Source organism: Tamandua tetradactyla, chromosome 5 (assembly GCF_023851605.1).
Source record: "Tamandua tetradactyla isolate mTamTet1 chromosome 5, mTamTet1.pri, whole genome shotgun sequence".
Taxonomy (NCBI): domain Eukaryota; kingdom Metazoa; phylum Chordata; class Mammalia; order Pilosa; family Myrmecophagidae; genus Tamandua; species Tamandua tetradactyla.
This window is the reverse complement of record NC_135331.1, coordinates 21,675,978-21,695,590: the sequence shown is the minus strand read 5'-3', so window position 1 is coordinate 21,695,590 and position 19,613 is coordinate 21,675,978. Positions and strand designations below refer to the sequence as shown.

The following is a 19,613-nucleotide window of genomic DNA, read 5'->3' as shown; positions in this document are numbered from 1 at the left end:
TTAGAAATCATACCATTCTACATATGCACTCAGTAATTCTTAACATCATCACATAGATGCATGATCATCGTTTCTTAGTACATTTGCATCTGTTTAGAGGAACTAGCAACACAACCGAAAAAGATATAAAATGTTAATATAGAGAAAAGAAATAAAAGTAGTAATGATAGTAAAAAACAACAACAAAAAAACCCTGTAGCTCAGATGCAGCTTCATTCAGTGTTTTAACATGATTACTTTACAATTAGGTATTATTGTGCTGTCCATTTTTGAGTTTTTGTATCTAGTCCTGTTGCACAGTCTGTATCCCTTCTGCTCCATCCATTTCCCCTTTTATTCTATGTTTTTCTTTTGTGTTTTTTGCTTTATAGAAACAATTGTTAGTTTTTTCCTTCATCAGGAAATGTGTAATCATAATTTTCATCTCTTCTGTGGCTACATTTTTCTGGTGGTAAGTGTGTTTTACCTTCCCCTTTAATCATGCTTTGTCTTTCCCTCATTAAAAAAAAATTAGACTATTTTTAGAGCAGTTTTAGGTTTATAGAAAAATTGAGCAGAAAGTGCATAGTTCCCATATACTGCTCCCCCATCCAGTTTCCCCTATTAACATTTTGCACCAGTGAGGCACATTTGTTGCAAACGATGAGCCAATATGGATACATTATTAACTGAAGTCCATGGTTTACTCTCTGTTGTCCGGTTCTATGGGCTTCGACAAATGCCACCAGTATGGTATGATACAGCTACCATAGTTTCATTGACCTAAAAATGCCCTGTGTTCCACTTACTCACCCTTCCCTCCCTCCTTCCATCTCCTGAAAACTACTGATCTTAATACTGCCTTTTTGCCTTTTCCAGAATGTCACATACTCAGAATCACAGTATGTAGTTCTTTCAGACTGGCGTCTTTCACTTGACCATGTGCATCTAAGATTCCTCCGTGTCTTTTCATGGCTTGATAGCTCATTTCTTTTATTTTCCTTTAATGCAGTTTTATGGAGATGTGTTCCCATACCATACAGTCTACCCAAAGTACACGACCAAGGGTTCACGGCGTCTTCACACAGTTGTGCATTCATTACCACAATCAATTTTAGAACGTTTTCATTACTCAGAAAAATCCACAACAACAAAAACCCACAACATCCTATATCCCTTATCCCCACATCACTAACAATGGTGTGGTACATTTGTTACTGCTGATGAAAAAACACTGAAATATTACTGTGAACTATGGTCCAAAGTTTACGAATAGATGCATTTCCCTCCATGTTCTACTCTTATTATTATAACTCCTTGTAATAGTGGCATACATTTCTTCTAGCTCATGAAAGAACTTGTTTATAATTGTTCAGTTTAATCACAGCCTTCACCTACCACAAGATTCACTGTGTTATACAGCCCCATGCTTTAACCTCTAGCTTTCCTTCTGGTGTCATACGTGCTTCTAAACTTCCCTTTTCCACTTACAATTCAGAACTGTGAAAGATTCACAATGATCTGAGCATATAATAAAATCTAGTTAACACTTCTGTACAATATAAGCAACTACTCCCCATTCTCCAGCCACATTCTATCTCCTAGTAACCTGTATCCTAGATTCTTTGTCTGTGAGTTTTACATATCATAATTAGTTTATACTAATGAGGTCATAGAATATTTGTCCATTTTTTTCTAGGAGTTTTATGGTACTAGTTCTTATTTGATCCGTTTTGAGTTAATTCTTGTACAGGGTGTAAGATCGGGTCTTCTTTCATTCTCTTGGTCATGAATGTCTGGTTTTCCCAACACCGTTTATTGAACAGACTGTTCTGTCCCAGTTGAGTGGACTTGGGAGCCTTGTCAAAAATCAACTGACCATAGATCTGAGGGAGTATTCCTGAACTCCCAATTTACTTCTGTTGATCACTATGTTAATCTGCATGTCAGTATTGCACTGTTTGACCACTGTGGCTTTAGAATATGCTTCCACACTTGTTTCTGCCTCGTCAAGATATTTCTAGCCATTTAAGTCCCCTTACCCTTCCACGTAAGGTTTGCAATTAGCTTTTTCCATTATGCAAAGTAGTCTGTTGGAATTCTGATTGGTATTACATCGAATCTAGATTAATTTGGGTAGAATGGACATCTTACTGACATTTAGCCTTCTAGTCCATGAACATGGAATATCTTTCCATTTATTCAGGTCTTTGATTTATTAAGCAATGCTTTGTAGTTTTCTATGTACGAGTCTTTTGCATCCTTGGTTAAGTTTATTCCTAGATATTTCTATACTCTCTTCAAAGCCTCTCCTGTCTTTTTTATTTTTCAGCCAGCAGAACTCCTTTTAATATTTCTTATAGGGCAGGTCTCTTGTTAATGAATTCTCTCAGCTTCTGTTTATGTGTGAGTATTCTGAAATATCCCTCATTTTTGAAGGACAGCTTTGCTGGATAAAGAATTATTGCCTGGCAATTTTTCTGTTTCAGTATCTTAAATATATGTAATACCACTGCCTTCTCACCTCTATAGTTTCTTTTTGCTTGTCGGATTTCAGATGTCCCGTCCTCCAGTTCACTAATCCTGTCTTCTGCCTCTTGAAATCTAACATTGTAGGTTTCCATTGTTTTTTTCATCTCTTCTACTGGGCCTTTCATTCCCATAAGTTCTGTGATTTGTTTTTTCAGACTTTTGATTTATTCTTTTTTTTTGTCCGTTGCCTTCTTCATATCCTGTCAATTTACTGATTTGATTTTTGATGAGGTTTTCCATGTCTGTTCAAATATTCTGAATTAATTGTTTCAACTCTTGTATCTCATTTGGATTGCTGTTTTGTTCCTTTAACTGGGCCATATCTTCAATTTTCTTAGTAAGATTCATTACTTTTTGCTGGTGTCTAGGCATTTAATTTCCTTAATTTATTCTGGAGATTGTTTTCACTTGTTTTTTACCTAGGATTTTCTTGCTGGATGACTTTGTTGTCTATCTGTTCTCTGACATTCAGTTCACCTTATTCTAGACCTCTAGCTTAGGTTTTAACATCAGAATTTTTCAGTTCTTGTTTTCTTGTTTCTTGCCCTGCCTGTATGGTGCCTTCCTGCACCCCCTTATGAGGGTCTAATTAGATATTATAGGCCCCAGCCAGATTTTCCCAGACCAAACAGGCCTCTCTCACGAGGAAAGAGTCACCTGCATCAGTTTTCCCTGAGAGTAAGACCTCGCAGATTGAAAGACCTTCCTATGAAGTCTCTGGACTCTGTGTTTTTCCTGCCCTACCCAGGTTGTGGCACTTGTTTGCCTTCGGGTCCCACCAGCATAAGGTGATGCGGTACCTTTAACTTCAGCAGAGTCTCCTTGCTGGGGACATGTCTGAGACAGAGGAGAGGTTGTAGGCTGGCTTTAATTGCTTCCCTTTTCCAGACCCTGGGGTCTGAATTCCTTGAGGGAGGGAATCTACCTGAGCTGGGCCCCACCGCTCTCCTGGGGAAGGCACAGGCTCCAGACTAGCCCTCAGACAAGCTCAATTCTGCCTGAGAAGCCTTGCCGTTGTATTCAAAGAGCAGTCAAGCCGTAAAAACACAGCCACAAAAAAGAGAGAAGAAAAAAGAAAGAAAAATTCCTTTTCAGAGCAGGGCCCCTGTACCTTGGGTTTGCCAATCAAGAGCTTAAGTTGGTATGTTCCTCTGTACATCGCCAGGTCCCATGTGCCCCCTCCTTTCCTTCAGGGCCCAGGCCCTTTCACGTGTTTTGTGCTGTCCAATCCAAAAAAACCTCTCGGGGTGTTTTTTTCTTTTCCATCAGCCCTGCCCCTCTGTGCCAGGGCCAAAACCAGCAAACTCAGCTTTACTCAAGGTTCAGCTGAGCTGGGGGCCTACTTTTAGTAGTCAGAATTTGTGAATTAATTCTGCGATTGGAGTTTGGTTGCGCTCAGCCCCTGCTGCTGGTAAAGTCCCTTTCCTTTCCCCTCTGGGAAGCAGCCTGTGGGGGAGGGGCGCTGGCCGCCGGAGCTTGGGGGACTCATCGTTCTGGGGGTGCTCATATTCAAAAAAGCAATAAATTTCAAAGTACAGCACAACAATTAGCCGGACCAGACCAGGGTACATTGTGTGTTTGTCACTGACGTGGCCCCAGCAGTTGCTCTGTACTGTTCCTGGCTATTTAGTAACTGCTCTGGAGGACGAACTAAATCCCACACCTTGCTGAGCCACCATCTCGGCCCCTCCCTCACCTCCGTGGTTTCTGACAAGAAATCAGCACTTAGTCTCATTTGGCTTTCCTTGTATATGGTGAATTGCTTTTCACTTGCTGCTTTCAGAATTCTCTTTCTCTTTGGTATTTGACAATCTGATAGTATGTGTCTTGAAGGCTGAAGCGAGTCTCTTTAGATTTATTCTGTTTAGAGTAGGTTGGGCTTCTTGGATTTGCATATTTATGTCTTTCATAAAGGGCTGGAAAATTTTCAGCCAGTATTTCCTCAAATATTCTTCCTGGCACTTTCCACTTCTCTTCTTCTTCTGGGACACCCATGTTATATATATTTGTGCATTTTGCACTGTCAATCATTTCCCCAAGACCCTGGTCAAAATTTTCCTTTTTTCCCTCCATTTCTTCTTTTGTCTGTTTGAATTCAGATGCTCTGTCTTCTAGCTCACCGATCCTTCTGCCTATTCAGATCTTTTGTTTTGTCTCTAGTGTGTGTGTGTATATATATATATATATGTATATATATACACACAGTATATATATATATATACATATGTTAAATTTATATATTTAAATTTTTTAATTGTATACCATATATACAAAGCAAAGAAAGAAAAAAGCAATAGTTTTCAAAGCACTCTTCAACAAGTACTTACAGGACAGATCCCAGAGTTTGTCATGGGCTACCATACCATCATCTCAGATTTTTCCTTCCAGCTGCTCCAGAACAGTGGAGGCGAGAAGGAATGAATATTTTATCATCACAATTGACTTTTTTTTTTCTTTTTTGTGAGAAATAACATATATACAAAAAAGCAACAAATTTCAAAGTACAGCACAACAATTAGTTGTAGAACAGATTTCAGAGTTTGGTATGGGTTACAGTTCCACAATTTTAGGTTTTTACTTGTAGCTGCTCTAAGGTACTGGAGTCTAGTATATTTTTAATGTCATCTATAGTATATCTCATTTCTGTAAGGTCTGTTATTTTTCTGTATCTTCTTTCAAATTCCAGTTTATGCTCACTCAGTGTTGTCTTACTATTCTTTATCTCTTTAGCCATCTCACTGAATTTGTTAGGAGGTTTGTCTGCATGTCTGTGATTATTGTACTGGGGATTCTGTGTGTCTTCTGACTTTATCTGATCCTTTGACTGGGCTATTTCCTGTGTTTTAGTGTGTCTTGGGATATTTTTTATGGTATCTGGTCATCTTCTATCTTGATGGGTCGTTTCTCTCTCTCATCTAGGATTTCATTGTTGCTTGGGTTTATATTAAGGCTTTTCTCTGGTGGCTGGATCTTCAGAACTTCCAAGCCAAAACAGCGCGGCATCCACGCAGGCAGTGTAGACCACACAGGTCCAGGGGGCCTGGGATGGGGTCTGGAAAGACTCTGAAAAGCCCACTGTTCTCCCTGCGCTTTCCAGCCTGCCCAGCAGATAGCACTCTTCGTCTGTCTCACCTCTGAATCAGTTAAACAGTGTAGTGGGTGGTGGTGGCTGAAACTGCCGAGACCCCGTGTTCTCACCTCTGGCTCAGTGTTGGGCTGTCCCCCTCTGTACTGGGGGCAGAGGATGTCCACAGTAGCCCCAGTCTGTGGCCGCCCACCAGGGGAGGATCAGGCCTCCTGCTGCTGCTTCCCTCCAGGGTGGTGGATGGCCACGGCAGGATTGATCCCTGCCATGTTTTCAGTCTCTTCATCCTGCACTTCCCGGGGCACTTCTCACCTCCTGTTCCTGGAGATTGATTCAGACACTTCTGCCTAGGTACTCGCTGCTTCTGGGGGAGAAGCAGGTTCTGCCCTTGCCTCCCTAGTCCAGTTTGCAAGTTCCCCCCGGGGCCCTTTTGCAGTCGGCATTCCGTGGTGGCGTGTGCCCTGCCCTGGGTTTCTCGGGCCTGGGCACCTGGGTGTGGGTGTGCCCGGGGCTCTGCTCCCTGCTGCTGTGGTTTCATAGATGGGGTCCTGGCGGGAGGGACCTTCCCAAAACGTGCGGGCCCAGTAAGGGGAAGGAAGGGAGCGACCCGTCTGGGACGGAAGTTTCCTACTTCATATTTTTCTCTTTCTTTGATTCAGCATTTGTGGAATCCTTCTCCAGTCTCTACCTTCCTCCAGAGTTCTGAGAAAGTGAGATTTGTCCTTTTGTTCACTGAATCTTTGGGGAAGTTTTTCCAAGGAATGCCTTACGTCACCCTTGCTCATTTCTTTTTAATGCTGAGTTACGTTCCATTCTATGGCTGCGCCACAGTTTGCCATAGTTTGTTTCCTTCATTTTTCATATATGTATTTCATGGTATTGTGTATAATGCACACACACATTATCGGGTCCTTGCTAGTTCAATCTGATCAGTCACCTTTGAAGGAGGTGAGTTTCTTCCCAGCCCATCTACCTGTGGGAGGCTCAGGCCTGTCCAGGCTAACTGGAATCTTACTTATGACCCAGAGTTTTGTACATCTCCACATTTATCCCTTATTTCTGTGAAAGAAATAGGTTTCTCCGCATATAACATGGCTGTGCAATCTCTTATTTAGCAGCCCTTCTTTTGTGGAACCGAGTGTGAGCTAGGAAAGCTCCTGCGCCAATGGCCTGTGCACGCCCAGTTTCACTGCTGCAAATATGGGGTTTAGATTAATGCCTCAGGGTGTGCCCCTCCCCGTGAGAAGTGCACACTGCTGGCTCTTTCAGGCGCCTTCTCTCTGCTGTCCCCGGCAGCCTTTCCACCTGTTCTTTGTTCAGGGGATTAGCTATCTCCTAGTTTTGCCAAAAACAGAACATGAGTTTTGTTCCGTGTTACTTTCAGACCATTTCCAGGAAGTGAAAGGGAACCCAAGACGTTATGCCAACATCTTCAAAACTGAAGGTCCTCTGCTGTTTTTCTTTCAGAGATAAGGGCTTAGAGAAATATCTGTCTGCCCCATTGAAGACTGGACAATGCCCGGTGATTTAGGAGAGCCTTTGGTGTCAAGAAAAAATGTTTTACACGCACGGCCCACTACTGTTCCTTTATGCTTCCCCCGGGAGAACTTTTCGTTCTCTCTTTTACAATTAAGTACTTTACTGAATAGATTGTCCGTGGCATACAATTCAGAAGGCACAAGAGATTGCTGTGAAAAATAATCCTTCCTCCCAAAGGAATTCACTGTTAGCACTTAAGTACCCCCTGGAAAACACATATGCGTGTGGGGCATTATATACTCTTCACATAAACATTGGCTCCCTACACCTCCTCAGCATCTTGCCTTCTTTGCTTATTTGTTAAAACCACAGTATTTTGGAGATTATTCCCCATCTGAGAGGGAGCGCCCTCATTCCTCCTGGGAGCTGCCCCGTGTTCCCCACATGGATGGGAATAACAAGTGTCCGCATCCCCCCGTTGAGGGACATTTGGATTGTTTCTAGTTCTTGCTCTTCTAACCCAGGCCAGCCTGGACATCTTGGTACCGGTGTGTCTGCGTTAGATGAATTCTCCCCGGGTGGACCTGCTGGCTCTCTAAGTCCACGCGTTCTTGCTGTGTCCAGCTGTCAGGGCTGTCGGCCTCGCCCTCCGCTACCAGCCGCTGGAGGCAGGGGCTGGGCCGTTCTCCCTGCCCCCAGCCCAGAACTAGGCTCCTGTCCTGAGAGCGTGGACAGCCACCAAGGACGCCCTGCTTCCCCTGCCCACACCGGTCCTTTGACATCTCTGCACTTATTGGAAAAGACACTGATTCTGCTTGTAATGGAAGGGCACAGGAAGGAGGGAGGCAGGGAGGGAGTCAGGCAAATTGAATTGGGCGCCCTGTACCAGTGAAAGCCCGAGTACCTGGCGAGGAGGCTCCCAGACTCTCTCTTGTCCCAGGGCAGAGCTGTGACAGCAAGGGCTGGCTCCGAGCCCCGTGACAGGCCCCGGCCGTGCTAGGTTCCCCACCAAGTGAGAGAGGTCTCGACCAGGCCTTGTGCAGTGCGACCCTGGACAAATGGCTCGACCTCTTGGGGCCTGTGTTGCCCCTTCTGCAGGGGAGGGGTCAGATCAGGTGGCCTGAGGAGGCCGTCCCACTGCACCTGTGATGGCCATGTCAAAGCCCAGCACGGGGAAAGAGGTGTCCCAGTGTGAGACCCCTCCCTCCTCCTCCTTTTCTCAGCATCCCTACCTGTACGTGGCAGTCAGAGTGGCCCCCACAGGGCTGCTGCAGGTGCCCCCAACACGGTCAGTGAACCAGCAGGCGCTGCAGCTCACCCCTTTGGGATCCAAGGTCAGGTGGGTGGAGGTGCTGGGGGGCAGCCAGCCCTGCGCCCAGGAGCCTGGCTCTGAGGTCTGTTATGACCTGTTCCAGTAGACCAGAGAAAGTGTCCTGGAGAAAAAGAAAGGAAAAAAAGACTGGGGAGGGAAATGCCATCCCTATTCTCAACCTCAGGCCTAAGAGGTCTCAACAGGTGACTGACTGTTCCCTCAGGCTGCTGTGTCCCAGACAGGAGCTGCCCATCCTTGGGACAGAGGCCTGCTTATCTTGGCAGCTCAGCACCTTCCCTGGTAATAAATATTTGACTTTCACATCGTGATGTTGAAACACAAACCCTGAGTCACGTGCTGCTAGGGAACAACACAGGCCGTGTGGAGCCCAGAGAGGAAGGAGCTGGGGAGGCCTGGCCTAGGGGCTCGGTTCCCTGCCTTATCCATCACCCCCCAGGGCCAAGGAGGTGGAGCTGAGGCAGCTGCTGCTGGACACGAGGCCCGAGCCGAGGCCCGAGCGCAGGCCCGAGCTCTGCAGGACCATGGGTAAGCGACTCGGCCTCTCTGTGCCTCCCGCTCTCCTCTGTATGTGAAGGTGCCCACCCTGCCCTGCCCCCCGGGGTTCCCCACGGCATGGGTTTTGGGACTGAAGCAGACCCAGAATGCGTTGTGCGTGTGGTCTTGGGTAAGAGAGTGACCGTCCGTCCTTCACTGGGCCTCCATTTCCCGCACTGTGACAGAAGGAGAGAAAGCCCCAGGGCCTGGCAGCTGGCTCACTGCCCCTGTGCCCCCAGAAAGGGGTTTCCCCCTGCATGTGCCCACGAGGGGACAAGAAGAGCTCATCATCCCTGACGAGCAGCTCTGTGGGCTGGGCTGGGCCTGTTTGCTGACCCAAGATCAGGGAGCAGCTCTTCTCCCCCACTCGCACCTCACCATTCCCATCCCACCCAGTAGGCAACCCCCAACCCCAAAGGGCTGGAGCCGCTGCCCAAGCAGAACAGCAGCCCTGCAAGCATTCCTGCAGGTGCCACTGCTTCCACTGATGCTAATGAAATACGGAAGAAACAAAGCAATTTAAAATTCCAATAAAATTAAAAACAAATCTCAGGCTGTGGAGCAAATCTGATTACGTATGTAGCTGTTGCTGAGTGCAACCTGCAGGACGGAACAGTCTGGTCGTGTCCCAGCTGCAAGCACCAAGCTCACAGGGAGAGACCAGAGACTCTAGCAGAGGGAAGCAGCCAGCCCAGAAATGAAGGGTTCTGGGTAAAAAGGGGGCCACATGGCTTTAATCCCCTTTTATGATTTAAAATACAAAAAAATAAGATCTTAGTAACTGGCTACTTCCTTAATCCATTGCAAAATAACTAACCACAATGTGTAACAAACCAACCTGGGAGTTGCTAAAATGAGAGGAAGACATATATCCAAATGCCTGCCTCTTTTCTACAATGTACAGAGGTCCTAGCCAGCGCAGTAAGACAGGTAAACAAAAGTACAAAGATTGGGAAAGGAATAAAACTGCTTGCAGAGAAAACCTAAGAGAATCTATAAACAAATTACTGGAAGAAGAATTCAGCAAGATTGCAGCTATAAGATCAACATTTTACAAAATGATACTACTACAGTTTTTTTTGTGATCGCTTTACTGAGACATAGTTCACACAACACACATGCATGAAAGTGTTTGGTATACTCAGTGTTGTGCAATCAATGCCACAATTCCAGAACATTTTCAACACCCAAAAAATAAACCCTGTACCCATTAGCAATCACTTGCCACTTCCACCCCCCATGCACTGGCAACCAGTAATCTACTTCCTAGCTCTATAGATGTGCCTAATGTGGACTGTCATATACATGGACTCATATAACATGTACCCTTTGTGTGTCATCTTTCACCTGGTGTGATGCTTTCAGGGTTCATCAGTGCCACAGCACGCATCTGTACTTCACTCCTTCGTATGGCTGACCAATACTCCATTGTATGAACAGCCCACATTTCGTTTATCCATGCATCAATTCATGGATATGAGGCTTGTTTCTACTTTTTTTGCTCTTATGAATAATGCTGCTGTGAAATTCGTGTACGGCTTTTGTATGGACGTGTACTTTCATGTCTCTTGGGTATATATACCCAGGAGTGGAACTGCCCAGTCATATGGCAACTCTGACTTCTGGTAGAAATGCCAGGGAGTTTTCCAAAGCTGCTGCACCATCTTACATTCTCACCAGTGGTATATGAGGGTTCCAGTTTCCTCAGATCCTCACCAGCAATTGTTGTCTTTTTGATCATAGCCATCCCAGTGGGTGTGAAGTGAATCTCATTGAGGTTCTGGTTTGTATTTCCCTAATAACTAATGATATTGAACATTTGTTTATGTGCTTATCAGCCATCTGTATATCTTCTTTTGAGAAATGTCTTTTCAGCTCCTTTGCCCATTTTTAAAATTGGACTATTTGTCTTTATTAGTAAGTTGTAAAAGTTCTTTACATATTTTAGTTACAAGTCCCCTATCTGATATGATTCGCAAATATTCTTTCCCATTCTGTGGGCTGTCTTTTTCTCTTTCTTCATGCTGTCCTTTGAAGCACAAAAGGTTTTAATTTTGATGAAGTCAAAATTTCTTTCATCACTCGTGCTTTTTTGTTCTAAGGCAGCTTTGCTTAACCCAAGGTTATGAAGATTTCCTCCTTTGTTGTCTTCTTAGAATTTTCAAGTTTTAGCTTTTAAATTTAGTCTGTGGTCCATTTTGAATTAGTTTTTGCATATACTATGAGGAAGGAATCTAAGTCAGGTCTTCCGCAGGTGGCTGTCCAGAGGTCCCAGCACCATGCTGAGAGACTGTTTTCTGTCTCTATACATTTGCCTCATCTGGTTGGTTTTGGCACCCGTGGAGAAAGTCAACTGAACATAAACGTGAGGGTTTCTTTCTGGAATCCCAATTCCATTCCCCTGATGTATGTCTGTCCTTCTGCCCACTCCACAGCCTTGATGACTGGTTTTGTACTAAGATCTACAATTAGCACGTGTGAATCATCCAACCTTGTCCTTTTTAATGTTTCTTTTGGCTGTTCTGGGTCCCATGAATTTCAGCATCAGCTTGTCAATCTCTGCAAAGAAACTGGATTTTGACAGGGATTGTATTGGATCTGTAAATCATTTTGGGAAGCTCTGATTATAGCAAGTCTTCTGCTCCATGAACATGAAGTGTCCTACATTCATTTAGATCTTCTTTAATTTTTTTCAGTAGTGTTTCACAGTTTTGCTCTTCTTTTGTTAAATTTATTAAGTATGGATCCTTTTTTTTTTTTTTTTTTTTTTTTTAAAGAGAGAGGGAGGAAGGGAAGGAAAGACAGAGAGAAGGAAGGAAGGATGGAAGGAAGGAAGGGAGGAAGAAAGGGAAACATCTTTAAACATTTTCTTGTTTTATTGTATTTTGTTTGTTTGTTTGTTTTTTACATGGGCTGGGGCCGGGAATCGAACCGAGGTCCTCCGGCATGGCAGGCAAGCACTTTGCCCGCTGAGCCACCGCGGCCCGCCCTGGATCCTTTTTTGATGCTATTGTAAATGGTACTGTTTTCTTATTTTCAGTTTTGGATTGTTCACTGCAAGTGATACAGATGATTTTTGTATATTGATCTTGTATCCTACAGCTCTGCTGAATTCATTTATTCTAATAGCTTTTTTGGCAAATTTCTTAGGATTTTCTATGTGCAAGATCATTTTATCTGTGACTAGAGATAGTTTTACTTCTTCCTTTCTGATTTGAATGCCTTTAATTTCTTTTTCTCGTCTAGCTATCCTAGCCAGAACCTTCAGTACAGTGTTGAAGTGGCAACAGCAGGTATCTTAGAGGGTCTTTCACCATTAAGTGTGATGTCAGTTCTGAGTTTTTCCTAGATGCCCTTTATCAGGTTGCGGAAATTTCCTTCTTCTCCTAGTTTTGTTGAATTTTTTTTTTTTTTTAATCATAAAAGGGTGTTGGATTTTGTCAAATGCTTTTTCGCTATCTACTGAGATGATCGTGTGGCTTTTGTCCTTTATTCCACTGATACGGCATATTACACTAAGTATATTAGATACTATGCCGTATCTAATGGTAAATCAACTTTGCATTCTTGGGATAAATCCCACTCTCAGCCATAAACTTTTTATATGTTGCTGAATTGGTTTCCTAAATATTTTGTTGATTTTTGCATCTATATTCATAAAGAACTGGTACTGGTACTGGCAGAATGGTTTAAGAAGTGTTCGCTCCTCTTTTCTATTTTTCAGGTGAATTTGTGAAGAACTGGTATTGATTTGTTTTTAAGTGTTTGGTAGAATTCACCAATGAAGCCTCTAATGCTGAGGTTTTCTGTGTGTGTGTGTGTGTGTGTGTATGTATTTTGCTGAGTCATAGTTTCTATTTTAATGTAGTCCAATTTATCTCTTTTCCTGTATTTGTGCTTATTCTCTCATTTCAGAAATCCTACCTACCCTGAATCAATATTCTCCATCATTTTCGTCAAAGTGTAAAGAGTAAAGTCTCTTTACTTGTTCTTATTATAGCACTATTCAGATTTTCTATTTTTTCATGTATCAGTTTTGGTAACTTGTCTACTTCATCTAAGTTGTGATACAATTATGATAGATTTATATCTCTCTATATAAGAAATCTAGAATAAATTTGAAAAAGAGGTATATGACATTTATGGAGAAGGATGGAAGCTTATTTGGTGATATCAAAAAAGACCTAAATAAACTTTAGACGCATGCCATGTGCACTGGCAGAGATTCAGTGTTTGAAAGACGTCATCTCACTCCCCAAACCCTGACTGCGTGTATGTGTACGTAACTGGAAAAGAGGATTCTGAAGTTGGTAAGGAAGAACGAGGGGCCAAGAATGGCCAAGACACTTTCAGCAAGTACCTTCTGAGTGTGGGACAAAGGGCCTAAGGTTGCAACGGTGGGATCCAAGGGAGCCGGGGGACAGGGCGGAGTGCCTAGAAATGAGCCCATGCACATGCGCTCCATCCAGGACAAAGCACGCTTTGCAGCTCGCTGGGGATCCGTGTGCGGTGCAGAGACAACTGGTTATCCATATGGAATAAACGCCATTAGATCCCTAACTCACACCACACACAAAAAGGAATCCTAGGTAGGCTGAAAATATACCACATGTAAAGCAAAACTGCACCATTCTTTGATGAAAATGATGGAGAATATTGATTCAGGGTAGGAAGGATTTCCAAAATGAGAGGATAAGCACAAATACAGAAAAAGATATAAGTTGAACCACATTAAAAGTAGAAAAGATGACTCAGCAAAATATACCATTAAAAAATCATCAAGACAAGCCACAAATTGAGAGAGAGTGTCTGCAGCACAGACAGTGGGCCAGTATCCAGAAGAGAGATACGGATGTGGCTGCAGGAAAGTGGCTCTGGGTATGGCAAGGAGCAGTGACAGGGCAGGAGGGGGCGAGACAGAGAGTGGTGGCTGGAGGGGCACAGGGCAGGCAAGTCAGCCCACACTGCTGTGGATGGAGACGGACGCAGCCAGGGTATGTGCCAGAAAGGAGGGAGAGGTAGAGCAGCCGCTGCAAAGGGCAGAGAGCCTCGCTGAGGCCAGCTGGACAGGCAGTGGTGCAGGAGGTGAGGAAGGGGCAGGGCCCTGCGTGGAGGGAGAGAGGGAGGAGCAGGCTCCTAAAGAGGACTCCCTGTTCAGGGTACAGCCGAGGGAAACTGAGGGTAGGTAGGTCAGCACAGGGAGGGACTGAAGCCCTCCCTGCCCCACCTGCAGGACTCCTCGGCCACTCTAGGCTCCAGTGGGGCTCAGGGAGAGTGTCCTGGGGGCAGGGGGAAAGAAATAGGGGCAAGTGTGGATACGTGCATGTGCCCACATGTATATCTCTGTGAGCACCTACTGGTCTGTGAGTGTGAGGGGTGTGCCCCTTAGTGTCCGAGCATGTATGTGTGTGTGTGTATGCGCACGTATGTTACACACACATGGTTAGACAACAAGAGACATGGGAACCTTTGTGCAACGGCTCCCCTTCACCGCACCTACTGAACTCCAGGCCCTTGACATGCCTCACGCTGGCCCAGAGGCCAGGGAGCTGAGGTCCCCCAGCTGGTAGCTGGGACACCTGGAGTCACACTCAGGAATGACCCCTGAGGGGGCAGGGCCGTGACTGCAAGAGAGTGCCGAGTAGGACCCTGCCCCTCCCCAGGCCCCTGGCAGATGAAGCCAGAAAACATCTGGATCTGCCCAGCCCGCAGCCTTCCCCACCCCTCTCCTGGGTGGCCTCATTAGGGATGCTGCTGGTGCCACCAGCTAATTAGTGTCACGTTAACTGAACATTCAGGAGTCTGTCACCTCCAAGGGCAGAGTGTTGCCTTGAAGGGGAATGCAGATGTGGGCTGGGCATCTGGGCTGCCCCTCCTGCTCCCACGTCAACGCAGATAATCCCCACCGTGACTTCTGACCTGCGAGGGAGGGGGTGGGAGAGTCTCCGACAGCGGTGCTCCCACCTCTGCTGGGGGAGCTCCAGTTTACAGCCAGACAACTCAGGCCCACCAAGGGGACAGCTTCTCGGGGTGGGGATGGGGGGGTACCTGGCAAATCAGGACAATGTGGGACCACAGGATGGCCCCAGAACAGCCCTGGAGACGGCAGAAGCCTCTTCCAAACCCGCTCTTACGGTTCCCTGCCCCTCAGGCAGGGACTTGCCCTCTCTGAGTGTCCGCCTGCTTATCTACCAAGTCGGGTGACATCAGAATGTACCTCACAGGCAAGGGGAGAGGGCAGGTGGACAGCATGCCTCCTGGATGCAGCCTGCCTGGGCCTGACCCACATGGCGGGCAGTGCCTGGAGGGACTGGCTTAGATGCAGGGCTTGTCCCTGGGGTCCCACAGAGAACCCTGGAGCATGGAAGGAAGAATTCTGGGCCAGAGTCCCATCCCTGCCTCCTCAACCCTTTACTTGCGAGCAAGTACCACCTGCCTTACAGCACATCTTCAACACCACACCACGTGTCCACCCCTTGGTGCCCCCGTACAGGTGAGAAAGGAGCTCAGGTGAGGTGGCCTGGTTCCAGCCAGGGTCTGAGCTTCCCGCCATCCTGCAGTCTCTACAGTAGAGCCCCTGCCCCCTCTATCCACTCGGCCCCGTAACTCACAGGCTCCCACAGGCAGTGGTGGTGCTGAGTCCCACGCCCCTCATTAAATCCCACTCAAAGGGCTGCTTTTAATTGGCTTAATATACTCGTTAATAACCACGTCTATTTAACACACCTGTAAAAGGCCCATAACATTAACTTAATGGCCTCAATGGCTTGCCAGGCTCTTCCAGCGGCATTTATAAATTTCCCGACAAGGATTTAGCAGGGACGGGTAGGAAGGGAGCAGGGGAAGAGGCAGCCTGGTTCACAGGGCAGGTGTGCCCATCTGTACCTGGCTGTAGGCACCTTGTTTCTGCACGTCAGAGACCAGATTCTGTCTGTTGGCTGCTCCTGCAGCTTCTCAGAAGCCTTTGCGCAGGGGTGACTGGCTCTGCACCCAGCGCTTATCAGATGGTTTAGACATCAGGTGGTGGGAAAGATCAGGGTCTGCCCTCGAAGCAGACCTCCACATCTAGCCCAGGACACAAGTCAACGAACGGCTATAGCACAGGGCACTTTGGGGGTGGGGATGGGTATGGGTATGGGTCCGGGAAGGCTCCCTGGAGGAGGCAACATCTCAGCTGAGACCTGAAGAGTTGGAAGGGCCAGCAGGCCAGGAAGTACATAAGCAATACCTCTTCCATCATTCTCCCAGCTCGGAATTCAAGCCCCTGCTGGGTCCCTGGCACCTCATGGTGCCCTGGAGTGGTCCCTGCCCGCATGGACAATTTCACCAAACCCCACATTCCCTACTCTGGGGGATAGGAGACGAGTGGGCTACAGGCTCAGCCCACAGTGGGGAGGGCAGGAAGACATACACAGAGCTGATGAGCAGTGTGTCAGGAGGGTCTGTGTTGGGAGGCAAGATTTAGGTCGGACTTAATTAAAGGACCAGTGGGATTTGGGTTGGTGAGGGAAAGTGCATCAGCCTGAGAGAACCGGCCCAAGCCAAGCATCCACGGCACCCAAGGATCGAGAGTAGGGCCCCGGGAACAGATGACAGCGACTCAAATCTAGGCTCACAAATCCTTTCTCCGCCACCAGAGGGGGCCCACGGGCCATATACCACACGTGGTGTTTTTTGCCTGCTCCGTACTTTAACATGGTTTTGAATGTGAATGTCTCTGGGCAGGGCATGTCCTCCCCAGCTGGGGCCTCCTGTCTCATTCCCAGCCCACCTGGCCTCTGTAGGGGCTGCACTGGCAACCCCTGCTTGGGACCCTGTTCCTTTCATGTCTGCCGCCTTATCTGTATCCCCGGCCACCTCCCAGGCTGCCATGAGGACCACAGAAGGGCAAGGCCACTGAAGGGACGCTCGGCAGGAGAGGCGGCCCTGGGTGCTGCATGTGTCCTGAGTTGCAGGGGGAGGTTGGAGCCGCTTGGCCAGGGCCTCCAGCCCAGCTCTGAGTAGCTCAGACTTTATAGGAACAGGTGCTCAGAGGAGATTTCAGAAAGAGGGGGAGCTGGTTGCTGGGAGCCTGGAGGTGGTAGAGGGGACTTGAAGGAACTCATCACCGGCCACAGCACCCACAGAGGGCAGGGACCTACTAGGCCGGCCCTTACAGTCCCCTAGAGCCCCCCAGGGCCAGCAGCAGCTGCAGCACTGTCCCCATGTTACACCTGAGAAAATGAAGGCTCAGGCCGGCAGTGGCTGCCCGAGGCCCCAGTCTGCGTGTGGCAGAAGCAGGGCTCGAACGCAGGTCTTTGTGTGCCCTTGCAGGCTGTGGCCCACCCTCTACAGTCCGACCAGGTGGAAGGGGAGCCAGGGAGTGCCCACAGGCTGCTCAAGGCCAGGGACGGCAGGGGAGGACACACACATCACGGGCACCGCCAAGGACTCAGGCCACCCTGGGAGAGCCGGGAGCTGCGTGTTCCCTGACCCTAAAGCAGACACGAAGCTGCAGACAATGCAATCACAGAGAGGCACGGAGCAGAAATAAAATGCCCCTGTGAGCCCTTCATCATGCCCCCTCTGGGGGCAGGCGCCTCTTGGCATTTGGGGTTTTTGTTTCTAGTCTTTGGGTCGACACCATTCAGGACGCAAGGAGGGAGACTGAGTCGGCAGGGGCTCTGCAACCTCCTCTTCTCACACATCCGTCCCACAGACACCGCGCCACATCGTCAGCCTTCAAAAGCCTCGTTTTCAATGCTCGGCGAGTCCTATTTTTTTCTGGAAACCTACTGTGCGCTGGGGCACAGCCGTGAACAAGCCCCACCTCTGTACATACAGTGAGCCAGGCAGTCCCCAGGATTTCACTCTTCCTGATGCCCCGTTTCCTGCCCCTATCTGCTGCTCAGGACCCTGAGGGGAAGTGTCAGATAATCTAAGTCAGGTCATGTCCCTTCTCCGCTCCGGCCTGCACCCCGGCCAGGTTGCACTGCAAACCCTACTCCCAACCTCTCCTCTCTCTCGCTGGTCCCAGTTCCCCAAACATGCCACAGACACACGCCTCAGCCTTTGCACCTGCTGTCCCCTCTTCCCAGACTGCTCTTCCATCAGTGTCTGCACGGCTCACTCCCTCACCTCCTTCCCAACTTCATTCAAAACCACTTTATCAGAGACACCTTCCTGCCTGGCCACAGTGTCCAAACCAGGTGGCCTTCTGTCCTGTCACTCCAATCCCCCATACCCTACTGTTCCAGCTACTACAGCTGCATAACAAATTTCCCCAAAACCCAGGGACATCAAACCACTATTATGCTCAGGAACCCTGAGAGGGCACAGCAGGACAGTGTGGCTCTAGGATGCTGGGTTGGGGGCCTCAGCTGGAAGATGCAAATGCAGGGTCTGGAATCTTCTGAAAGGTTCTTGTTCACACTCTGGTGGGTGGCACTGGCTATCAGCTGAGCCTTCAGTGGGGGCTCTGCATGTGGCTGGGTCCGAGGATGGCCTTCCCGAGAGAAGGTACAATCTCCAGGTCAAAGCCACGTTGCCCTTTATAACCTCACCATGGGAGCCGTGCCACATCAAATCCACCTCATTCTGTCCCTTAGAATCAGATTGCTAGGGCCAGTTTACATGCACGGGGAGGAAAATCAGACCTCACAACTCACAGGAGGAACAGCCAAGACTTTGGGGACTTGCTTTAAAACAGCCACACCTGCTTTACTCTTGTTTCTGGGGCTGGGGCTGCCTGACAGGAATCTGTCTGTTTCTTGTCTCCCCCTGGTTTTCCTGACTGCTGCTGTTTCTTCGGGGCCCAGCACAGAGGCTGCACACAGGAGTCCTCGGCAGGCGTCTGCTGAGTGCTGGGAGGCTGGAGGCAGCTCTCCATGGGTCTGCCCCTGGCTAGTTCCTCTCAGGACTGATATCCTGGCTGCAGGCAGGAGTTGGACTGGTCTTTGTGGCCACGGCCTTGTCATTCATTCAGCAGGACACTCCTGAGCACCTACTACACGTCCGTCCTGTAGGCAGTGGGGACGCAGCAGTGAGGCAGTCAGTTCTCGAAGCCCACAGGCTGGTGGGGGAGGACATCCTACGGCCATCAGAAGATGGGGAGGGCCAGGCACAAAAGGAACCCCAAGTGGGGGATCCCTGTCCCAGCAGGGACATCAGGGAAGGCTTCTGGGACAAAGCTGCATCTAAACTGGGCCCTGGTGTTCCCAGCAGGCCCATCTGGCCACAGGGCCCCTCCCACACACAGCCCCCAGCCTTGCCACTTGCTGGGGCAGAGGGGCTGGCCTGCCAAGAAACCCACCAGCTCGCCCTGGTTCCCTCAGGCAGGAGACGCTCAGGAGAGGCCCAAATGAGACTGTGCCATCGCACGGCACACCTCGGGGCAAGGGTCTGGAGCTGTCTCCTAGCTGGGGCCAGGAGCCCAGCCTGGCCTGAGTGGGGGATGGCTGGGCCTTCAGGGAGCCCCCAGCCACTTGTACCGCCCTCCAACAGAGAAGACTGGGTTTGAGGCACCCTGGGGGTGAGCTCAGGACAAAGTCCTTCAGGGAACAAGGTAGAGCAGGAAATGTAAATCCAAAGGTTTCCGGGGGCCAGAGGGGAGCTGTGAATGGGGCTAGCCTGAGACCAGGGAGCCTGGTGGACCTGCAGGGCCACGCCCCACCCGAGAGCACTCACTTTCTC

The 19,613-nt window shown here is 48.2% G+C and overlaps 1 protein-coding gene and 1 long non-coding RNA gene across 7 annotated transcripts in view; both read left to right on the top strand.

The window, feature by feature from the left end:
* Nucleotides 1-19,613, top strand: part of FAM222A (family with sequence similarity 222 member A) — a 62,106-nt gene that overhangs the window by 34,894 nt on the left and 7,599 nt on the right. The window lies entirely within an intron of this gene.
* On the top strand, nt 5,653-11,074 carry LOC143683758 (uncharacterized). 2 transcript variants are annotated; one of them, XR_013175635.1, is made up of 2 exons: nt 5,653-8,933; nt 9,342-11,074. It is a non-coding gene; the product is annotated as an uncharacterized LOC143683758 (long non-coding RNA). The 2 variants fall into 2 exon arrangements; XR_013175634.1 differs by having other exon boundaries at nt 9,339-11,074.